Source organism: Odontesthes bonariensis, chromosome 16 (genome assembly GCF_027942865.1).
Source record: "Odontesthes bonariensis isolate fOdoBon6 chromosome 16, fOdoBon6.hap1, whole genome shotgun sequence".
Lineage (NCBI taxonomy): Eukaryota > Metazoa > Chordata > Actinopteri > Atheriniformes > Atherinopsidae > Odontesthes > Odontesthes bonariensis.
The window spans coordinates 25,435,202-25,450,627 of record NC_134521.1 but is presented as its reverse complement, the minus strand read 5'-3'; positions in this window follow the sequence as shown (position 1 = coordinate 25,450,627).

Sequence of the window (15,426 nt, the reverse complement as noted above, 5' to 3'; positions counted from 1 at the left end):
TGTCCTGACTAACACAATTATTCGCGTTTTTCATCTATCATGTAAATGAGCTTACTGCCTGGAGTGAGAGCGACGCAGAGCAAATTCCTAGGTGTCACCCTGAATGAACCTTTAAACTGTATCACATGGTAGTAATTACTCTTTCCCAAAATTAGCTATGGGATTTGTCTGTGTTTGTGTGAGTGTATTTGTGTGTGAGGGTATGTGTGCCAGGAGTTCTAAAATTTAGGCCTACAAAGTGGAATCAATGATACGTGTGAGGTCAGCATTGTAGGCACCAAAATGCTGGATCTAGCAAGTTTAGAAGGCTGGAGGTTATGACCTGGTTTGGGGGTTTGGGTAGGAATAAGACTGAAGGCAGTGTTGAAGGTTTCAGTTCTAATTGTTTAGGTTGGGGTCGGTGCCATGTAATGCATTCTGTTAAAGACAGTCCCCACAAAGGTAAGAGAGCAAAGATGCATGTATATGTTTGTGTATTAGTATTTAGCAGAGACCAGCACTCCCCCCTGCTGGCTACTCTGCAAATATGCTGACATTTAAATGTGTCCTTTGAAGCCTTTCAAGCATCAGAGAAGCAGAAAGAAAGACTTTACATTCAAAAACAAGTAGAAGGATAGATTTATCTTAACATATTCTGCCTCTGTGGGTTTTTTATTAAGTAATCTGAAATGCAAACTCAAGAATTTTTAAAGTACCTGATTATGTTACAGGAAATTCCAAATTAGAGATCCCAATGGAGTCTTGGTGCTGAATTCTGTGTATAATATAACGCAAAACTTTATCTTAAAAGCAATTACACCGTTTTATGTGACATTACAACGTTGGGTTCTGACGTTCTGGGTTCTGAGAGAAAGAGGAAGAGAAAGATACAGCGAGTCTCTCAGTATTCCACATGAGACACTGTGCCTCCATTTTTTCATTTCCTGTTTGAGTCTTATCTAAAGCAACATGAACCGGCACTCCCATCTCCAGCTGCATGTGGCTCTCTCTGCTCACCAACTGCTGTTTCATCTCTGCCTCAGTTTTTCAATATTCTCTTCTTCATTACTCCTCCCTCACTTTCACTCACTCTCCCTACGTGTGCAATGTCACCATCAATATGCTAAGAAACAGCACAGCTTTACCTGGAAATCAGTCATTAAGACAATCAGTCAGCTGTGTCCCCGTCAGTCAGCTGACTGTCTGCCAGTTCATACTAGTGTCGCGTTCCGAAGTGTACACGGCTTCTAAAGTCTCTCTTTTATGCTGACAAAAACTCTCGAACATAATACTCTTTGGAGCTGAGCAACACCCTCCATTTATTCTTCTTCGCGCACCCGCGAACTCTGTAAACAATAACAATGTCGCCTCTCTGGACGTCACACCCCTGCGCCTCACTTTCACACTAGTCTAAAATAACTTGTTTAGTTGTTCAGTTGATCGCTAACCCACTCACTCAGTCAATCATCTTTATTTTCTGTAATTATTTAGTTTGGTTTTCTTTACTTCTGTTGATTTTCATGCATCAGACATTTAGAAACAGACATATTAGACAGTACAACGCAAAGCGACTTTTTTTTTTTTTTAACATTCATCCCATGCCAAGTGTTGGTGATATTTCAAAAGAAAGACAGGACATTCACTCTGACTTTAACCATCTTGACAACCGTAGACCTGGAGTAAAACAGATGACACCTACAACCAGACGTTATACATTTGTTCTATATAGTGTTGACCTATATAGGGTTTTCTTATGCCACATGTGAGAAGATGCTCTGCAGTTCCTTTGTTGCTGTAAGATTCATTATCCTCAAATTGTCACCACAGCAGTAATGCTCGCTCTCGACTGTGAAAGGAAAATAAAATCATACCTATTAAAATGTCAGAAATCTTTAATCTTAATCATTTTAGAAGCACTTTAAGGTGACTTTAGCTACACATCCAGAACTGTTGCAGGGGAGGTCAGGAATAAAGTGGCAGGGAGAGCAAAAGACTGATCCCCTCTTTCTGCCATGATTACATTCTGTTCAGGCCCTGTTGCAGAGAGAAGGGGGAAGATCAAGCCTTGGCCACAGAATATGAATTTTATATCTGCAATGCAGCCTGGAGGCACTTTCATGTAACATCCTGCTTTGGTTCTGGACAGCTAATACTAACTGTTTTTATGTTCTAGCTGAGTTGTATGAATTACAACTACTGTTGCCACAGAATATATTTTTACCATCAGCAAACTGTCTGCAGCCATTTGCTTTTATACTCCCAAATCTAACATAAACATGACTTCTCAGACTATAACAATTTTATATTACTCCTACCATGACCATGGACACAATATTTCTTGTTCAATGGTCAACGACACATCAACACTGACAAGGGGCAGCTCACTTAAAAACAAAAGCATGTGTTGGGCAACATGGTCCAGTTTTAGCTGGATGCAGTGAAATGTTCATTATTTCATTAAAGTTCCAGTCATAACGCTGAATGAAAGGTCAAGAAGTTTTTTACACTATAAAGAAAGAAAACTGCAGTAGAAAACCTATGGTTTGAATAGTCTGTTCTGCTTGTTTACAGATTCCTAATTGAATTTTGTGAGTCTACTAGATGAGATTTAAACACTTTGACTTAAAGAAAAGACATTGTAGTTCATTTAAAGTACATTCCTGAAGCACCTTATCACACTCTGCTTTAAATGCTTGGTTTAAGTGCTTGTCTCTTAAAGTGGCCATTTCTGAAAATCCCTTTCTGCTCTGACTGGTCAGCTGATTGTTAATAAATGTAAATCCAGAGGCTCATTCTGTGTGTTTTTAGGTGCGCTAAACTGAAAATGTAGTGAAGTGACCACAAACAAGACAATTTAGGCAGTTCAGGAGAGGTGTCTGATATTAAGAAGACTGAGTTCCAAGCCTCTTAAACACATTCATAGAAAGTGAAAAACAAGGAAAGCAGCTCTCTTGGTTTTCATAGTTTACTTCTTCAAGAAAAAAAAGATATTCCAGTGGACTTTAGATTTCAAAGGTGGGTGCAAGCTTAATACAATGTTCAGTCCATTTAAAATCTGCCACAACCTGATGTTCTTTTTCTGCTAAGACCTGGCCCAGAATTAAGTTCTCTATTCATTTAATGATGCTTCTCCACGGCGAACATCATGTTCCATTATGGCTGATTTGTCTTGATTGGGACTGAATGTTGTATTGTTGTTTATTCTCAGAACCTTTTATCCCTGATAGTCAGTCTACCTCAACTGTCTTTCAGCACATTCACTCATTATTAAAAGAAAGGTGTGTATCTGTGAGGGTGTATGGAGCTTATTTTCTTTTTTTATTTACAGGAATACAGTACTCGTGAAAAATTTGTGGATTATAATGAGCGGTGGTTTCACAACTTGGGTGTAAATCTAGGGTGTTAGTAGAATGGATGCCAAGCCAAACCTAACAATGCATGGAACTGTACTGTATTGATTGGGATTATTGCTAGTAACATCCACAAAGATAACAGATTACTGTGATCTTATGTCAGAGGCCTGAATGCAACTTTGGTCTTCAAAACAGTACATCTCAACTATTATTTCGCATAAATCAAATCTTGTTTTCTTTTTTCATTTCTCTGTATTAGAGTCAGAAAATTTAAATGAAATTAAAGAAATCTCCCTTTTCGCAGCATCACCTTGACAGTAAAGCATAAAATAAATTAAAGAAAAGGAAATGGCACAATTTCAATATTGCATTTTGTTGCTTTAGGGAGTGTTGCTTTAAAAAACAAATTGGGTATTAGTGTGTCAGGGAAACGTAGAAAGCTTAAGGCTACACATAAGTAACAACGTGTGGACAAAAACTGACACACTCACAGGCAGACTGTGATACCAGTAAGTAGCAGACCTCTGCTGTTAAGCTTGTCAATTAATCTTGCCTTCCTGATGCCAAACATGAAATGTCATTATGCACAAATCAAATCAAGTTGATATCGACTGTGTAAATTCAATTCCAACACTGACAAGCTTTGAGAAAATGTAAACAGTGGCCACTTCACAACAGAATACGGAATCATCAAGGAGGAGGGGAAAAAAAGTCTATTTTGTTGAGTCTGTATGTAGTTTTGGACACTCATCCATGCATGTTCAACAACAGCAACAACAAGCAAAACATGCCTTGATGTTGCACCAAAGATTAATATTCAGATTATTCCAATCAATTGTTTCCATATTTCCTGGTGAGCTAGTAAGGAATAAATAATAATATTAAAAAGGACTCGTTAAATGGGGGGGGGGGGTTCCTGTTCATCATGCACCAATATAATCAGACCATTCAGTTCAGACAATATCTACATAATGATGTAATCATAATCTGCCTGTTTTTTTTTTTTTCCCCTGATCTTGAGTAATGTTTGGAGCATCTTCCAGAAATTATTTTTGTCAAAGCAGTGCCTATTTAATCAGGTGAAGTGAATGACGACCTAACTGGCAAACAATTCACACTTAAAGTATTAATCATAATATAATTGGACTGAAAATTAGGGAGACGTTGTTTTTGTATTCCATCAGCTTGGAGTAGATTTCCTCTCATTCTGTGGCATCGATTGCATCTTTCATTATTTACATACTCTGCTCCTTCTCTCTCCCCTTTGGCTTAGGTATTATAGGAAAGGTGGCGCAGAGGGGGTGGTAGAAAGGGAAACAGGGCGAAGGGATAGAGTAAGGAGGAGGAGTTTGGTAAATCTAATTCACTTAATATTATATCAAGGATGCTGGTGTCCTTTAAGGGTAAATTGATCCAGTCATTGTGATGAATAGGCTCAATTAATCCATCCAGTGTGGGGCATGGGTGAATGCATGTATTGGGAGACATCCCCTTGTTGGCTAATTCTTCAGAAATCGTCTTACATTTCCTCAGCTGAAGAAATAATTTATTACGTAAATTCTTCTTCTTCTTTTTCTGCCTTTCTCTCTTTCTGTTTTATGTTCAAATCTTTTACACTACCAGTAATAATATAATAATATAATAGACAAAATGGACACATTTGATTTAGATAAACACATCTTTTTTTTACTTTCTGTTATGCCTGAAAATATCCATAACTGTGTCAAATTCGATGTGTGAATTTCTATTTGACAAGACAATTTGCCAGAACAGACATAAAAAACTTTAAATAATTTCTAAGTTTTTTGCATTTATATCAAGAAAACCAAGTCCAACAGAATTTGTACTCTTTGACTGGTTATGTCTGGTATTTTTCTCTCGACCATCTTGGTTCAATGTTTCGGATTATTGTATTTTAAGATCCAACACTACCCAGGATCAAGTTTTATTATCGAATGCATAAGGTTTTCATGAAACTTAGTTCCATCCTTTTTTCTCATTATACTCATTATACATACTTTGACAAAGCTGTCTGGTCCATTGGTTGAAAAACAAGCCCAGTCCTGCTTGACTGTAACGTTCTATGGGATCCAATGCCTCTCCTTTCTTTCTGTGAAAAATCCCTGTATTTATAAAGTGCTAAATTTGTATGTCTTCTGAACACAAAGTGGACGAGCTTTCATCTTTGCCAAATTAACTTTTCTAAAGGCTAGGGGAGCTTTTGTGGGGCTGTTTTGCTGAAGTGGTCAGCACCAACAAAGACTAGCCTCATAGACAGCATGCCAATGGCATCTTGGAAAATCCTAAGAGAAGAGAAGGAAATTAAGATTCTGGGGAAAAACACCTGGCATTCATAAGATTTACTTTGCCTTAAGCAGCATAATACCTTGCAAATGTCGTCATGAAATTGTTAAATGGAAAAAAAACTCAATATTTTGCAATGACCCAGTGAGAGCCCATATATAAATCCTTCAAATAGAAGTCACTAAAAACCAGAGTGATGGCAAGGAAGCCTTTCAACCCCTTAGATCTCGAGATTGTTGCAGGAGAAACGTAGTCATAATCCTGATGGTGAAATAACAAACGCTTGTTAACACTGATGTTTACTGCTGTCACTTCTAATCAAGATTTTTTCCACTGACACCAAAGAATGAGTATGACTGATTTTACTGAAGAATTTGGAAATTGTTTTTCCGTAAAACAAATACTTAACATATAATAATAATCAAAATAATGGTTGAAATGTTGAAATGTTTTGTCAGACCAAAGCGTATAAAGATATCATTACGCGTATAGAAAATACGAAAATAAAAATAAAACGTTTCACAAAAACAAAATAAATGCATTAAAAAACATCAGCTGAAGCTCCTAGAATTTTAGATGCTCCATCTTAACAGAAGGATTTTTCTCAAAGCATCTCTTGGCATGTCAGCTTTTCCGTTTTACCCGAGTGCATATGCTTATAAGTTCCAAACAAATATGACTTTGTCACACTGAATCCTGAAGTAAGCTAGGAATAGTGATGATGCTTTTCAGAAGCAGCAAAATGTGCTGCTTTTGGGAGCTGACATTAAACCAGTGGATGTGCGTATATTTTCCCAATGACTGAGATGTATCACAATGAACAATATGTTCACAGAGGTTCATTGGTTAGCTTAGACTGAACACATCCAGTTTTGTGCCTTTACTCATAAATCTATAAACTTTTATGCTTCTGGTCTCAGGAGTCCAGTAAAAGCTTTCAGTGTTGTGAGCACTTAGTAAATTGCACAGAAGTAATTTACACTGGACTAATATGAAATTCTGCTCATACATCCATTCTACCATTCTAAGAAGCCCCTTTATACCTCTTTTCTTCAAATTTCTCATTCTACTCAGTGTATTACATTTTCATCACTTTAAATTGGATATCCCAGAATAATAGCAGCTCTGTCTATTATTAATACACCGAATCCATCATGGTAGAAAGAATCAGGGTCAGGAAACGCTGGAAAAGATCTCATGAGCCTCTGCAGCTGACTGCAAATAAGGATAATCTACCTCACAAACATCAGAATTTAAACAGGAGAGACTGACCTAGTATGTCATCTAATTTAAAATGAATTTTTTTCTAATTTTCTATGGGGCAACATCTTTACAAAACGTTATTCAGCCGTAATGGAAAAAGTAGGTACACTAAACCGACTAACCCTTTCCCTAACATATCACTATCTCTTACTGTGTTAACTTTTTATTGTACTTGTTTTTAATTTTCCATGTATCTGTAAGATAATGACAGTGCTACTAAGCACACTTCTTAGATAGCAAACCACAATTCCTTGAGTTATCGGTCATCAGTTGTAATTAAGAGACAAAATGCAAGATTTTTTGCCATTTTAGAGGAATTTCTTCTTTCTATATTAGGTTACATTTAAGATGTTTCTAAATCATGTCTCATTAAACAATTCCCTCTGCTGAAGCTCGGAACATAAAAGCCCAGGAAAGAAACCAGAGCGTCGCACCCGTGGGGGATGGGGGTGTTTTGACACCCCCACTTTTACAGCAAGATGATTTCACCTTTTTGAATTTTCAATGACCAAATAAAGTTTTAACAAATCATAAAATGTGTTTTAAAGACTCTGTACCCTCTTTAGAATAATTCCATGCAGATTTGAGCAGTGTAACTATTGTAGTGTCCATACAGGATCTAGTTTAGGGTGATCAAAATGCAAAAATAAAGCAGTAAAATGGCCCTGTTTTGCATTTGTGCAAATCCGAAAAAGGTTTCACAAATCCCAAACAAGGTTTTAATGAATCTATAGTCTCTTTACAATAATTCCATGCAGATTTGAGCAGTGTAACTATTGTAGTTTCCATACAGGACCTAGTTTTGGCCGATCAAAATGCAAAAAAATGCAGTGAAATGGCCCTTTATGCCCATCCATTTAATTTGCGAATCGGATGCCAACTTCAGGGTTGTGGCTATGGGCTTGATGTGGCGCTCATGTAACACCCCCACATTTAAAATGACTGCTCCACCCCTGGTCTCAGGTCTACACAACACTGCACCTACTTCCGGTTGGGCTTTAGTACTGGAACCATTGCAGCACACCACTCAGTGGACTTTGTCACCTTTTCAATTATTCCATCATAATCAAGTCTCTGCAGTTCTTTTTTTTAACAAGAGGCACAGGTGGTAGTGGAATTTATGCAGCATGGACCGCACGGGCCGAGCGTACTCTTTGAGAAATCTATTTTTACAGGTTCTGTCTTTCAACAGGCCGCTTGTGCCGAAAAACAGCACTGACATTTTCCATTCTATTCTCTAATCCCATGTTTACGGCTTCAAAATCTGCAGAGTAAACTGCTGCTTTCAATTCAATTCAATTCAATTAATTTTTATTTATATAGCGCCAAATACAACAAATGTCATCTCAAGGCACTTAGATAGTAAGTCCAATTCAAGCCAATTGGAATTCAATTCATTGTAATCATAAAATAATCCAATTCGTTCATATAGAGCCAATTCAAAAACAATTTCCTAGCTAAGGAAACCAACAGATTGCACTGAAAACTTTTCACTTGTGCTTTGTCCTTTGATCACATACAGTGGGGATGTGCATTATTTCCCCTTAGAGACAGGGGTGGCTCTAAACCAGAAATACTCAGCTTAGTTTGGCTGAGGGACACATTTGGAAAATGAGAATAGGCCAGGGGCCAGTTGATAAACCACATTCATCATGTTAAATTAGCAAACTTTGAAAAAGGCTGATAGATTGTGCTCATATTTTGATGCAGTTTATTAGCTCCATTGCAATTCAGCAATACTGAACCATCTTTAACAGCATAGCTGAAACCTTTTCCATCGTGAAGACCACAGTTGGATAGATTAAAAAACACAAACTATTTTGACAAGTTTTAAAAATAAAATGAACATATTTCAACTCTTTCAGTGTGAAAGATATGTAACATTTATTGATTCAATTAGAATAAACAAAGCTGCACAGAGCGAACCATCAAATGTTGGAATAGTTTACAACATTTTTTGTTCAATAAAACAAAAAATAAACAGACAAACAAAAATCCCAAACAGCTTTGTCGGGACCAGGCAGCACAGGCGTGGTATCAGATGCTCAAACTTCATGCATCTCACACAGTCAATAGTTGATGCCCCTGTTAATGTGAGGTTACGCTTCTCATTTCCATTGAGAGATGACTGAAGTTTGGTTCGTGAGAAGTGTGTCTAAAACTCACACAGTCTCTCCTCTCTGAACTTGGCCCTCAGAACATCATTGGCCTGTATCTGGAACAGTTCCAGATACAGAAAGCACCCTTGTTGATTGCATTATTCAAGACCTGTTTTACTTTTAAAATTGTCACATTTAACAGAAATGACCCTCTGGACAAGACACCTAAAACCACTTATTGTCAGGAATATTTCAGAAACCTCCCAACATATTTTATGCAAATTGCTGTCTCATGGTTCGATTCATATATTTATGTTCTTTCTCTTTCTCATAGTTTTAAGAGATAAGTCTTAAAGGCTGAACATAGCTTTCTGTACTTTCTATTGGTACTTCTATTGGTTGTGGGCTGCTCTTGGCAGTGTTGGTGCTGTTGTTGATCCTTTAGCTTTAGTCCGCGGTGGAAAAGTCTAAAGTGAGAGTGCACAAAGATCTGCTTTGTGATGGAGTGAAACTGGAGTGGAAATGTTAAATAATGAAGATTATTCAGTGCTATTCTTTTTCCTGTGTGCTTCTTTGCTTTTTAGTGTTTCATTCACTTTGTTGTGAAATTTGTTGTTATCAGCCCCTTGTGGCCTTCGCTGGCTCAAGGTAACTTTCAGCCAGTTAACATTCGATCAATATGTCGCATCATCTCCGTAGCCTGTGCATTGTTAGCTTTTGGAAGCCTGCATCTCTGTGTGTCTACGTTAGAAAAATGGCCATACCTATGTACACTAAGTGAACACTACAGAAAGTTTGCTGGCTTTGGGACTCAAGAGACGTCAGTCCTCTTTTTTACTGGCCTGGATCCAAAATCATCTTCTGCTCTTGGCAAAGGGCTGTGATCCCTTTGGAATTTTGAACAATTTCCATCTATCTGGTTTACTGGCTTGTCGTTGCTGTTTAGGAGCTTCACTCTGCAAAGCTAACACCTTGTGCACCTCTTTGATGACATTCAATAGAAACCTGCTTATATGCTTCTCTACGCCACAGAGCAAGTCCTTCCATGATTGGGATTGTCTTCATGTTGTCCTGTCTTTGTATGCTTGGGAGTATCTGTCAGTTTAAGCAAAATGCTCTGTCCATCCAGCACAGTGAAGTGCCTTTCAGTGATTTCTTGCTCCAGTTTTGGCTTTTCATTAGACAAGTTCTATGTTGGTGCAGGTTTATAGTCTTCATTAGCCTTATTTTGCCACTTTCTGGCACTTCTCCTGCCAGACATCAAATTGAATACCTTGTTAGCATTTAATGCGGTGGGAAACAATAATGCAGCTCTGGCTTAATATTTCTTTTATAACTAGCTGGAGGTTGTACCAATTTTCACAGAAAAATGCCACAGCAATCAGGACAACAAGCCTTAAGATATGTGGGTGCGTGGGTAATGCACACGGAGACTCCTACACAGAGAAGGCGGCAAGCCACACCAAGTCAATTATTACTTTAAATGAATATTTTTCTCAGAACTGTTCTTTGCACGACTGTTTGAAAAAGAGAATCTATTCTTATTTTCTCAGTAGAGATAAGTTGTTTGTAGAAAATAAGCAAACTGAACAGCCTGACTGCATCATGACTGTATTACTTTTTCTTTTTTGACAGATTTTAGTTGATCTCAGGTCCTGGGAGTGTGATCTATTGTTTGAAGTTGTTTCAAAGAATTTGAAGCTGCCATATGGGAGAAGACATATATGAAACATTGGTCTGCTAACCTAAACGTTGCCCTCAGCACCTCACAGATGGGTTCAGGTATTTGCCTGCACAGTTGCTTTTCAAGCATATTTATTGTCTTTTACAACTAATCAGAGGCACAGTAGTGAGCATCCTCAGTATATGACATATCTGCATCCTCCCTCTATCTACATACCTATCTATTTACCGTAAAATTGTCACAGAAGATGGGTGTAGGTTTTGCATATGCTCAAAGTTACTACCATTACGTTGCCAACTAAAAACTAATATATTTTTGTCATGAGACTGAAGCAGTTTTGAACTGGATCAGTCAGAGGTCCATGGTCATCTGTTTAACTAAGAACACAACACATCAAGTGCATGTTGAGGGGATAATTACATTACCCACAAAACAGTTTGTATGTTTTTGATGCAAATAGAGACTCACCAGAAGCAGAGTTAAATCTAAGTAACATTTTGGGGATCGTGCAAAATAAGTCTTTTGCTTCTTTCTTTTCTTTTTTCTTTGAGTGTGGGGGCTATTGTGTTTTGTTGAATACTAAACAGATTCCCGAAGCCAAACTAAAAAAAAAGAAAACTGTTAGAAAAGACCAACTATATTATAGATCAACTTGAAATATCAACAAAGCCTGTGGATAAGATGCAGTGTAAAACCAGTCATTGTACTTGCATTAGACCTAAATCCATGATTTGAAGGAAGAAAAAAAAAAAGCTCCCTTTGCTAAATGCATGAGTGGTATTTTATTTGTCCTGTGGGCCTCTTCATCTGCATCATCTGTCGCATGAACAATAAGGTTTTATAACATTTATTGTCCTGCACCAGGGCCATTCTCAGAGCCGATGACCCAGAAAATTTGATTCTGTTGGTTGGCTCTGAAGCTAATTTCAGTCAGGTGTCAGAGGTTACAGACTTACTTCTCCAATAAAACTCTCCAGGTGTTAATGCTGTCACTGAGCATACGAGTACTGATTGGAGAGACATATTTTGATTACTCCAAAATCCAAATAAGCAAACCCGCACTGTTTTCTTTTGTGTGTTTGATTTGTTTTTTGTGGATTCATTCATTTTGCCCATAGGCAGAAATAAGCTTTGGTCAAAGAAAAGAATTGGATTTTGGCACATAGTTGAGTTTAGTACATATCGTGTGAATGAAATTAAGTACTACACTGAAGCAAAATCATTGTCTTGCATGCATTAATTTGTGATACTTTATACACACAATGTTGTGTTTGGTCATTTATTGCTTCTGTCTGGCAGCTAAGATTTGAACATGCTATTGCTAAGACAATAAAATTGGTACTGTCATTTAAATTTCTGCAACTGTTTTCTTAAAGCTCTCACGGACACTGCCTGAGTTCCGTGATCAAAAATTCATCCAGCAAAATATGCTTTTGAACAAAACAGCCTAAGCTTGTGTTGTTGGCTCCCTTGTGTTAATCCAAATGGAGGACCCTCAAGGGAACCATGGGTGCTGATAAACACTTGAGAAGACACAACTGCACATGCTCATGGGAATTAATGATGGCAGTTTTTTTTTTTTTTTTTTTGTTCCTTTGACTTATAAAGATATACTAAGCCATTTAATTTTCTTCCAAAAGATATGCTTCTGTGTATTCCATGTATGGAGAATAATACACCCTTTCATACTTGTTCTTTTGTAACATTGGAAGTATTAGTATGTATAGCACTACATAATAACTTCTTGAAGGCACAAAAATTGATTTCAGTTTAATTTAATTGTAATTACATCAAATTAATGGCAAAATTGCTACAGTTACTTCAGTTTGGATGGGTTCCACTGGGGTGCAACAATCTTTAAGTCATGCCACAGATTCTCACTTAGCTCATTACAATACATTTAAACATTTCTCTTGAATCACTTGGTGTTTTAGCAGTACGCTTGGGGTCATTATCTTGCTGGAAGGTGAACCTGTGTTCCAGTTTCTTATCTTTGGAAGACTGAAACAGGTTTTTGTCACGGAGTTTCCTGTATTTAGCACCATCCGTCATTCCTTCAATTCAGACCAGTTTCCCAGTCTCTGCCAATGAAAAACGTCCCCACAGCATGATGCTGCAACCACCATGCTTCACTTGAGGTGATGAGCAGTCTTAGGTTTGCCCCAGACTTGGCATTTTCCTTGGAGGCCAAGAAGTTCCATTTTAGTCCCATCTTACCAGAGGACCTTCCAAATGTTTTGAACATGCCTTTTGGCAAACTTGGCTTTTTTTTCCTGGCCACCCTTCCGTAAAGCCCAGCTCTGGGTAATGTTCAGCTTACAATGGTCTTATGGACAGACACACTAGTCTCTGCTGTGGAGCTTCCCAGCTTCTTCGGGGTTAGCTTTAGTCTAATTGTTTTATCTGATTATCGCTCGCCTTGCCTCAGAACTCCTGGGTTTCCATGGTGTTGCTTGCTTGATGGTTCCTCTTGATTAGCGGGCCTTTGGGGCCTTTCAGAACATGCTGTAAAGAAAAATTAGATCATATGACGATTGGACACACAAGTGGACCTTATGTAACCTTAATGTACACGCTCTTTTAATTTCTAAGGTTTAGCTTATCAAGACATATTATTAGGTAATAAGAACGTAAGATTAACATGAACACACGTGTCACACAGAAGCATTGTTTGAAAAACAAAGTACATCCCTTGATTCATTAGCTTGTAGAACCACAATATACTGAGGTATTTGTTTTTTGTATGATTTTATCTGTCTCTCACATCAGTGTTGCACATTTTTGGCCCACACTTCTTTAAAATGTCTCTTAGGTTCTTTGAAGTGTGAAGACATTTATTTATGTACAGCTAAAGGTCTCATCACAGCATTTCAGTCGGGCTGCTGTCTAGACTTTGACTGGGTCATTGCAGCACATTGATTGTTTTCTTCTTCTGTCTCTCTGTTGTAGATTTGTTGCCGTGTCGCATAACACAATTTTAACCAAGTCTGCAATACTTTTGTATTCAGCAGGAGTTCAGGGTTGACTGACTGACTGTTGTGGCTGCAAAACAAATCCAAATCACCAGCCTCCACCAAAGGCTTGACAGTATGAGGTGTTTTTTGGCCAAATCTGTTGTATCATCTGTCCAAAGGACATTGCTTCAGAAGTTTTGTGTTTCTTTCAGATGCAACTTTTGATCTTAAAGCCACGCTGCTGGGTTCTCTTTAGGAAGAAGAATATTAATCCCAGCAAACATTCCAAACACGCCATACTTCTTCAGTCTTTTTTCCTCATTTCTCATTCAGTCATTTTAATGTTTAGAATGCTAAGTATGGCCTTTGAAATCTGAGATGTGTGCTCTTGGGTTTTTTACAACTTTTACAAAGCATTACTCAGTCTGATCTTGGAGAGAACTCACTGAAATGATTTCTCATTGTAGAATGATGTACTCCTAAATTATTTGTAAATAGCCTTGTAACCCTTCCCAGATCAACAGCAGGAATTACGTCTCCAAGTTCCTTGCCGAATTCTTTGCTCCTTGGCATTGTGTTAACACACACCTGAATGCTCCAGACCAGCAAACTCCAAAAACCTCTGCTTTTATAGAGGTGCTCACACCTGTTTATAATCTATTAAGCAGTCTAATTGGACCATCAGTCTGATTTTCATTCTTTCAAACTTTTCTGTATTTTTTTTACACCACCCACCAACCTGCCCATCTCCAGCTCCTCCTGAGGGCCAGAGAGCTTTATCAAGGTTTGCCCCTTCTTAACAGTTGTTCATCCATTGCCATTGTTTAGACTATGGTGATTCCAATCCCATCTCCTTCCTTTATGTCACTGCTCTACCGTGATGATACATTGGCGTCTAATCCTCCAAAAAGTCGTTTAGAATTAATCTCTTGTACATCATAGATTTACTTTAATCCTTCAACCGATCTCTCCTTTTTAAAATACATGGATGAAAACTGCATGAGATTTTCACTCTATAGATGCTGTCAAAATTACATTTGCACAGAGACTAAAACAAAGGAGTATTATGTTACATGAAATGTGTAAAATGTATTTAGTTGCACTGCACTTTGTGGAATTTAATTGAGGCATGATATTATGATAACTTTGCTTCTTAATACGTCCATTGATCATGGCAAATAGTAGAAATGTCACCATTTTCAATGCTTGTATGGCTGGGTTTGTCAGGTTCTGGGAGTTCTGCTTTGTTTGTGCCTGCTGCTTCCCGTTTCTTCCGACAGGTGGCGTTGGTAATCCTGGTAGCACCAGCAACAGGTGTTGCACATCAGGAGCTCGTTAAGGGGGAGCTTAAAGAGGCAGCTGCCAGCACTTCGTGGTCAGAGTGTACACAAGTATAGTACGAGTGTTACCTCCTGGCGCAGCGCTTGTTAATAGTGTCCTAGCTCATGCTAACCTTGTCTTGTTTCCTAGAGGATTTTTGCTCATGCTTCTTGTCTCGTTCCAGGAAAACCTTCACCGGATTTACAAGTTCATGGTATCAAGCCGTTGCAATAGAACTATCAATCTGTCTCATTCTGGAGAGTTCCGCTGGCAGCATTCTCCGACAGCTCCTACCAAAACCGAAACCTGCTCACCCTACCTCCGCACCGGATTACCATCTCCACGCCACCTGCCTCTGGATCAATCTACAAACTAGCAGTACTACTCTCAGACCTTGTTCATCTCTACCTGGCGGAGAATTCCCCCCAAGACCAGTAAGCAATATATTCACCAGTTCTGCAAATCAACCC